Raw genomic sequence first — 9,815 nt, forward strand, 5'->3', positions numbered from 1 at the left:
TTTTTTTACTAATATCTGGTAATTTTTGTTTGTCTAGAACCCCTAAAACGATCATAACTTCTAATTATATCAACATAGTATAATAGTCTATCAGGCCAATATTATTTTGTAATTTGCAATATATATAATAATATAATATTAGCATTCACAGGATATAACAAAATTACAATATTAATCTTTCTTTTACAAATAAAAGATTACTCGAATATTTGTGATATAAAAATAATTCAATTAATTTTTTTATACATATTTAAATCTAATAGTACACAGCGAAGACCAATAGTTACAGGACCAAAATTAATCCTACATACGAGTATATCATGTTACATTTTATTTGAACATACCACCTCTGCAAACAAACTAGTGTCATAAATTTCATTCAATTTAAATCAAAATATTTATGCTTTTTATACATGAAAATAAACTCATTTATATTCATTTACTAATATACATTTTGATCAAAACATATAACTCACACTAAAGACAGTAATATAATTTTTTGAATATTATCTTATTTATGAACAAATTCAGATATAGCATCTATTCTATTTTACTAATAGGATACCTGAATGAATGCCAACATTTATTGTCGCAACCATAAAGAATACTTTAACTTTCGTATAAAACATCTGTGGTATTTGCATGCATATTAGTGATTTCACTCATATTGTCATTACGAGCCATCATCGAATCATTTATTACAGCTATTTATAATTTTAAATAATGTCTGCTAATTTTGATGTCGAATAAACAAATAGGTATTCATTACAAAATAAAGAAAATTATCGAAAGTCGTTCAAACATTACTTCTTTAAGGGAGAGTCCATTAATGACATGAGCTTTAAATGGGGAAGGGGGTGTTTGTCAAAAATCACGAAAATAGGGTCTAGTAAAATATTACGTGTATTGAAAAAATGAAAAAGTCGTACAGATATTAAAAAAAATAAAAAAAATTACGATTTTTCCTGGATATTAAAAACACACATGATGTTGCGTAGGTGAGGCGGGAGGGTAATTTCAAATATCATCATATATAACCAAGAGGGAGGAGTGGGTCAAAATCCTTCAAAATTGCTAACGTTTTTATTACCTCGATTTATGAAAAAATCCGTAAAATTCTAAACAAAATCAAAAATTTTACGATTTTTTCTATTTACTAAAGATACACGTGGTGTGTGGGTGAGGGGAGAGTAATTTCAAATATCATCATGTATCACCAATTAACTACAAATTAATACTTATAAGAAGGAATTCATCTAATAATTAAAAAAAATTCATATAAAAAATATAATTTGTATTAACTAACTTTCCAAAAAATGATTGTTTTCAGAAGCAGTTTTCTTGGCGCTTCATGTTTTTTTCAGTCCTTTGACACCAAAAATTAAAAATGTGTACGTGTGTGCATTTGAGCGAAAATTTTATCATTCTACTAAATTTTCTCAAGAATTTCTGCACAAAATTGAAAAATTTAGAAGTTCGTTCTCTTTAGGTTTTATATCTGTGTCTAGTATATATTTTAATATCGAGTTCATTAATTGAAACTAGTTTGAAATTATGCCCTTAATTTGAATATTTTTAATCTAGGTATAATTTGTTTAATTCATGCCCGTAATTAGTTATAGGAAAAACAAAAATGAATCACTAATAATGTGACTTAACGTTTGTATAGATTTTTATATAAAGAATTTTTATAATTACATTTTTCTAAAATTAGAGTAATGATTCAGATTTTATTATATATTTAATAACTAAAGTGCAAAAATGTATCGAAACCAGTGATGACTCGAGCAGTAGTGATAAGTTTTGTAGAAGGAAATATTTATTAAAAAACATGAAAGTTCCCACACAATCCGAGGTCCGGCAGCAATTAGGAGGACCCTTGTCAGAAGTAAGAATAAAGTTATCACAATATCTCGTCGTATAGACAATTGTCCAATTGAAAATAAAACTATTTAATGATAGGTGTTTTTTAAAACATTGCCGCCCACCGAAAAACGTTACATGGGTCTTGCTAAGCCATTAGAGGGTCCGAAAACTGAATTGTGGGTCTCACCGAGCGATCAATTAATTGGACGGGTCGTTCTGAGAGCTCCTATGACTACGAAATATGTAAAAGCGTTGACGCATCAAGGAATTCTAGGTCAGAACATTACTATTATTAGTTAATTTGGTATTTTGTAATGCAGCTAATTTAAAAATGACACAGTCAAGTCAATACGAGACGAAGACGTACGTTGAGACTTCTAGTAAACAGTCAAATAATAATTATTATAATAAATAAGATGTTGAATATATCGCTTTGCATTTAATGCTTGTGTTCCAGAAAAACCAAATTATAAAACTAGAACTAATATTTTTTATGGATTTTTCTCTAATAGAAGGTGTTCTTTATTTAAGTGGTTATAGAATTTATTAAAACTCTCCTTCGATAATTCAGGTTGTTGGGTTTTAATATAACCCTTGTAGCTGTGAACTGTATTAAACACTGATTTGTTTGTATATTATGTATTTGTTGCAGTTCTAATTACAATAACTGATTTGTTACCAAGTTATAATGAAAGAAGATATATTTATTTTTATTGGATATTTACATGTTGTTAAGCGGACTTTACTTTTTGAAGTGAACAACTTGTTCAATTAAAACATTCCGCTACCCCCTCTATTAGGGGTAGCAACCATCCGTGTAAAGCTTAATGCCCTGAAGTTTGTCACCTTTATGGCCAATATATTAAAACAAAAAGACGTCCGAACAGAAGGTGATATCTCTATTGTAGAAAGGCGTATTCGTATACTGTAATATTTTAAATAGAAATAATAAATTTAATCGAAATCAAGTATCTTCCATAATTTTTGCCTTCATATGTTATTTTGTGGCTGAATGGTTGCTTTGTGACCAAATGGTTGCATTGACAAATATTTATAAACATATTTTTATGAAAGCTAAAGTTAATAGCTTTTTAATGCAGAAATTGGAAGCAAATTAGAGCTTGAAAGACTAAACGAGGCACAAAGGGCATTAGAGCAGGCAGTGGCCGATAATGAAGAACTTATGAAGTTCCTTGCTTCTAGACAACTCGAAGAGGCATTGAATGAAGCCAAGCTGAAAGAAGAAGAAAGGGTTTTGGAAATGGAAAAATTATGCGAAGAAAAAATTTCTGTAAATATTTGAACTCTTTGGAATATTTTAAGTGCAATTAAAACAATAACAATACATATTTAAAGGCTGTTCTAAACGACCTGGAGAATCGCCTGCGACAAGAAATGGCAGAAGCTTTAGAAAATGAACGTCTCAAATGGGAAAAGGAAATAGCTGATATGAAGAAAGATAGGATCGATTCCGAGGCCATGATAGACGAAGCTAAAAAGCAATATGAATCAAAACTGCAAGAGAATATTTCCAGTTTAAAGAAAGAATTTGAAGACGATCTAGCGTAAGAAAGCTTCTAAAGTTACAGAGTCGTTTTAATAAAAATTTCGGTAAAATGGTCCTTTTTGCAGAAAGGAGCGTTCCCGTTGCAATCGCGACATGTCCTTGGCCACGAATTATCGTCTCGAATCGCTTCGAGCACAAAAACATGCAATGGAGTGCACCCACGTTGCCGAATTGATGTGCGCATTGTGCGCGGAAAGATCCAGGTGCACCGAAACTACGACGGGAATTAAAAAAAGTAAGCAAAGACATTGAATTCCAATTAATTCACAAAACTAGTGGTGCATGGTATCGTGCCTTGAGGCAAATTGCTCGGACTTTCTATACCAAAAATTGCAAATTTTTAAAAAAGATTTAATTTCTCAGTAAACCCCGGGCGGCGGTAGCAATCTGAAGTCCACATTGATTATACATGGGTGTCACAGCGCCGAAGGAATTCTTGTGGATTTCAGGTTGCTGACGACGCTCACATCACACGGTGTTTACTGGGTTTTATCCCAAACTCTGAAAAAATCGATTGAGATTTTTAAAATTCTTGAAAATAATTGGCCTTTTTGAAAAAAAATATATTTTATAATTTGAATTATTTTAGAAATTTTGAACTGTTTTTCAAAGCATTCGCAATACGTTAGCTGCGTAGAAACGAATTGTAGAAGCGCGTGGGCTCCACGTCGCAGTTTAACGGATAAACATTGGTACGGAACCCATAGAAAAGAAAACAAAATCTGTTCTTATTATTAAAATATTTATGCAGAATATATGTGATAATTTCATGTGCATATGTCTAATGATCACTTTCGTCCGCCAAATTGCATTTTTGTCACTTTTTTATTGGATCTCCGAAACCGCTAAACCTGTTTCCCAAAAATTTAATCAGTTCTTCATTTCGTCAAATCGGTTCACTCGTTTTCCCAAAATCGTCGACGAATATTTGTATCGGCACACATACACACACATACATCCATTTTTTTTAAGGTATGCCAAAATATTCAGAAACCTTTGAAACGTAAAAATATATAAACAATTTCATTTTCGATTTTTTACGATTACTATAACTTACCCTAAAGGAAGTTAAATAATGGTATTTTAAAATTTTGCCGATAGATCTTCAAACATATCGAAAAAGAAATTTTACATATACCTTGAATTCATAAAATTGTCTATTCCCCAAAAATTCAAATACGTGCAGTAACAAATAACTTTAAAAAATTAATTATTACTGCTATTTCAGTGTATGAACAACAAATAAAGTTAATAGAAGCCAGAGCCCAAAATTTGAGCAAGGCCAATATAAAAACTGTCATCAAACCAAACGAATATTACGAACAGCGCATTCGGTCTATTGTTAAAAACTTCCAGAAGTTCATTAATTTTGCCCTAAAAGCTGTACCCGGACAAGCCGAATTTTTATTAAGTTTAGAGCATCTTTTGGTGGTTCAGATGTCCGATGCTTTGTTAACTGAAACGGAAAATGTTGAGAAACAAGTGGATTTGCCGTATCTTCCTGATTCAGTTCAAGATAAGAGACAAGATTTTGTTAGAAGGGTATTATTCTGATTGATATTCAAAGCACTTTCAAAATAAACAATATATGGGAGATTATCTACAGTGATGCTGAGTTATTAGTAATAACTCAGATTTGTTTGTAATTTCAGATAAGAGATAAACGTGATAAATCCCAGAAACCATTTTTGCTTTATGACGAAGCTCTTTCTGGTGACGTAGTTCAACGTTTAATTGATGATGAAAATCTTGAACCTCCGTACATTGTTGTTGGCGGTCACAAATACGCAGAACCCCAGTATGAATTTAAAACAAAATATATTATTATATATGTAAATAAAATATTTTATGCCCTCATTAAATAAAATATAAATTAGGTACTACGAGCAAGTACGTAATTTCTTCGGTAAAGTTGATTGGGATGTAGTACCTGAAGAAGATGAATATCTAGAAGAAGAAGAAGAAATCATTGAACAAGACAAAACAGCGTCTGCAGGTGTACAAACTCATGATAATTGGTGCTCCTTGGTAAAGTGAAATACAGCCTGATTTTGGTATTTATAAAATAAAATATAATCTTATTTTAAGAATTTTGTTGACAAAGATGAGTCGGAAATACTTAACCCATCGAATGTTCGATTTTCTCTTATACCGGAGGCCATTCTCAAAAGAGATGATGAAACAATTCATCCCGAAAATGTTTCTGGCACTGATGCTGTTCTACCAGGAGAAATGAACGCATCATCAATACTACTGACGCGGAACTGTCAGTTCCTAGTAATGATAATGAACTAATATCTCTTTATGATATGGACAAAAAGGTACTTTGGAAAGTATATATATATATATATATATATATATATATATTATACTAGATGACTCGACAGACGTCGTCCTGTAACCACGCCTACAGTTTTTTAATATCCTATACTAATATTTACCGTTTACCTAAAATAATATTTATTGTTTTATAAATTACTTCGCTTAATTGCTTAAATAAGATTGAGTCTCAATTCCCACTCTATGAAGTCTTTTAAACGGTCTAACAGATTCAGAAAAAATTAATATATAGTATCCGCGGTAAAAGTACAATATTACCTTGGATTTTTCCGTTGCTCCAATAATGTTGCCTATAATTTTTATAATCTCGTATCATATTTTAACTGGTTTTTAGTAATTATAATATCTAAATTACTTCTTTTTAATAATTTATATATATTATTACCAGGGATGCTCCTGGGATTCTCAGCGCCCTATTATTTTACCTGTTTTAATAGTTTATTATTAAAATTATTATCATTAATTAATATTTGGTTTTTGAAAGATAGAGAGCAAACAAATTTAGCCTTTCATTATTAATCATAACCATAACATAACATTGGTACTTTATGTTGGATTATTTTAATTTAATTTTATATTATTTAAGATATCCAAAATTGCATCTTAAACTTCTCCTAGTTGATATCGTAAGGGCCGAATTTTATGTATTCATCTTTTCTTTCCCATTTGTTATGTAAATGTAAAGTTTTTAACGTTATTAAAAATATTGTGCAAAGATTAGTAAAAGAGCCAAGAAATATATTTCTTGAATGGTATTGAAAAAAATCTATAATGAAAATTTCATATCCGGATCTTGCCTTGGCGCCATTTACTTATACAATATTACTATATTTTTATAATCACATACATATTAAAAAATTCCCTTAACAAACTTCAGAAGGATTTATCAAAATCCGAATAATCGTTTAGAAGAGTATATTTACATATATCATTGCAGAAGAATTTTATATATACGATAATGTATGTATGCACATTTTACTAGGATATTGCCGGACATTGTGATTCTGAAAAGGACTTGCTTTCACCTCATTCTCTTAATCTTCAGGAAGAACAAAATAAAAATAAAATTTGTGTTAACAGTAATTCTCTAGAACTGCTTCAGGTTTCAAATATACCTATTCCGCAGAAGTAAGTGTTAATATAACATACAATGTTGTTTCTTGAAATTCAAATGTTTATATTTCAGTATTAGACGTAAATCGAAATTACCTGAAACGAGAAATTCTGTTGAGATATTCAGGGAGAAATTGTCCACTTTAGGAGTTTTTGATGCGTAAGTCTATAAGACGTAAAGTATTTAAAGTAGTAATATTCAGTATAGTAATAGTAAAACCGCTAAGTAATTAATTTGTTTAGACACCTCTCTACCGGGGGTACGGGAATGAGCACACCTAGACGGTTATCGATAAATGATAAACCACTTGTACGAGATTCACTTGAGGTCGTAGGTGAAAAGGCTTTGCAAGTAATTTATGCAATTACCTTGTGCATCTAATATAGTTATATTATTATTATTATGAGAAAATTTGTTGTATAGAGCACGGGTGCGGCACAACCTGTTGGTATAATTCGTGAGTACTCAGCCATGGCGATAGGTAAACGCCTAGAGCCAATTGATTCACTGCAAACTGAGCACAGTCGTCAACTTTTGGCCAGAGCAAGCCTTTCTAAAGAATTCCAAACAATCAAACACGGGGACTATGTAGAAAAGATTCCGATTGGGCCAATGGGATCTGGAAAAAATTTCGAAGGACAGGAATTTGGTCAAGTAAATGATATTTTATTTCTATTCATGATGCTAAATTATGTATAATCGTATATTGCATATAAAATTGTGAATTCTTGTCGTTGTTAGGAGATCTTTGTGGAACATGATAGATTTCAATTAGGCCTTGGCCCGGCCGCTACCTACATGTCTCCTGGTGAAAAAATATGCGATGAAAAACACGATATTTCTACTGAATACGAGAAATGCACCGATTTTGAATATAAGCTTCTTTTACATGGTTTGACAAAAGCAGATGTCAAGCATATCGACAATGTAAATACTTAAATAGTTACACAAAAATTATAGTTACAAATATAAATTTCAATTCGTTGCAGGTGGAGAGTTGCGATCTGAAGAAAATAGCTGAAGAGAAAGAAACTGCAAAAACAAAAAAGGTTTATTTAAAATGATTTTAATTATATTTTTATTAATTGTAATTAATTTTACACTGTAGAAATCGAAGGAGATTGATCAAACGTTCATTCTCTGGAACCCTTACGACACAGACCTAGCTGAGTATCAACGAAAGGAGTTTACGAAGGCACGTCGAGAACAAACTTACTTCGACAATCAAAAAATGTGTCCAAAACTGAGGAAAATGTTAGAAAAATCAACATCAGAGAAACAAGAAAAAGAACGAGTGCAATCAACATTGGTACAACCACCATATTGCAAATACCCACACTTGTTTGATTTAGATAAATTGGCTTATGATAGGTTATTTGGCAGGACGGAGTCAGTTACAGATCAAGCCTTAGAATTCTATAAAAAGTTACTGCCAGTGGTTCCAGCTGAACCACAGATTGAAACTAAGGTGTATATATAAATAGATATCGGATATCATAAATAAAAAGGATTATTTACCTAATTTAATAATTTCTCTATCCAATCCAGGTCGATAAAAAGGAAATAGATGAAACCTTACTAGATCTAAGTGACGAAAATCTACGAAGGGTCGTTCAAGATCTCTCAAAAGGCTCTAATAGTCACCTGCATTCAAAAGTGATAGAAGCACTAACTACCAGCCAGTTTGGTCAAGTTAGAATGCGTTCATTAATGAATTTGATAAGAAAATACCCTAGTCTGGCAGAAATGTTTGGCCGACCAACACGTTCTTAATCTAATATTTAGTGCGAATTTAGTACTTTATTTCAAAATTATTTCGTTAATTATTTAAATACGCCGACCGCTACTATAATGTATTTATTAAAATATGATCTACTTTTCAAATCTCCTGATGAGTACCTATTCATTATTTCATAATTCAACTCGAATTCCGTTATCTTTTTCAAAACGATCAAACTCTGGATTTTTGTTTTTTAGTTTTTATCCTTTCATTGTGAAGAATCAGCCTATTGTTGTCATCATGTATTGAAATCTACATTAAAAGTTCAATTTTGTATTTTTATTCTAATTATTATTTAATTTTTTTAGTTGTTGGATCGAAAATCAAAATTTAACTTGTTTTAGCAATATTTTCTTATTTTCGAAAGTTTTTCATTTATTTGGTGTCGGAAATTTCAATATTAGTTATTTCTTGCGTTTTCTGTTTCAATTATACTATGATGTAAAATATAAAATAAATGATCAAGTATTACAGATCTTAAATTTAAATTATAGTTCCTGAAATATATACATTGAAAATAGCAATTTCGATAAATTTGATTTTTCTATATTATTTTTTATCATAATTTTCATTGTCAATTTATAAGATTAGTGAAGTAAATTCACAAACTTTTTAAGATGAATTTGTAAGATTAGATAAGATGTGCTGAAAGGTTTTCGAGCACAATCTTTCATATTTTAGAAATTTAGATTTACTTCAATGAACTTGCTATACTATAGTACTATAGTATACAATCTTGAAATTTTTTAAACAGAATAACACGATAATTAAATTTGTACATACATATATATTATATTTATTATCATAGAATCAAAACATTTGGCTTAAACATCTATTTATCTAATTCTTTCCTTACGATTTCACATATTTCTTTAAATGCCTCTGTATAAATACTTTACATGAATTTTATTTTCAATTGTTCATGAAATATATAAGAATGGGTATAAATTCTTATAACTCAAAATACATTTTTTCGAAACTATGGCAATAGTCAGCTGTATGCACATATATACATATATATATATATATATATATATATATATATATATATACATGCATACTTAAGTATATATTAAAAATCTGTATATGCTATATTCAAATAATTTAAATTAGGTCAGTCACAGTAACTTTACATCTATAATTCGTAT

This window comes from Ctenocephalides felis, unplaced genomic scaffold (assembly GCF_003426905.1).
Source record: "Ctenocephalides felis isolate EL2017-DRISC unplaced genomic scaffold, ASM342690v1 CF-g0.4_SCAFFOLD_00845, whole genome shotgun sequence".
NCBI classification, from domain to species: domain Eukaryota; kingdom Metazoa; phylum Arthropoda; class Insecta; order Siphonaptera; family Pulicidae; genus Ctenocephalides; species Ctenocephalides felis.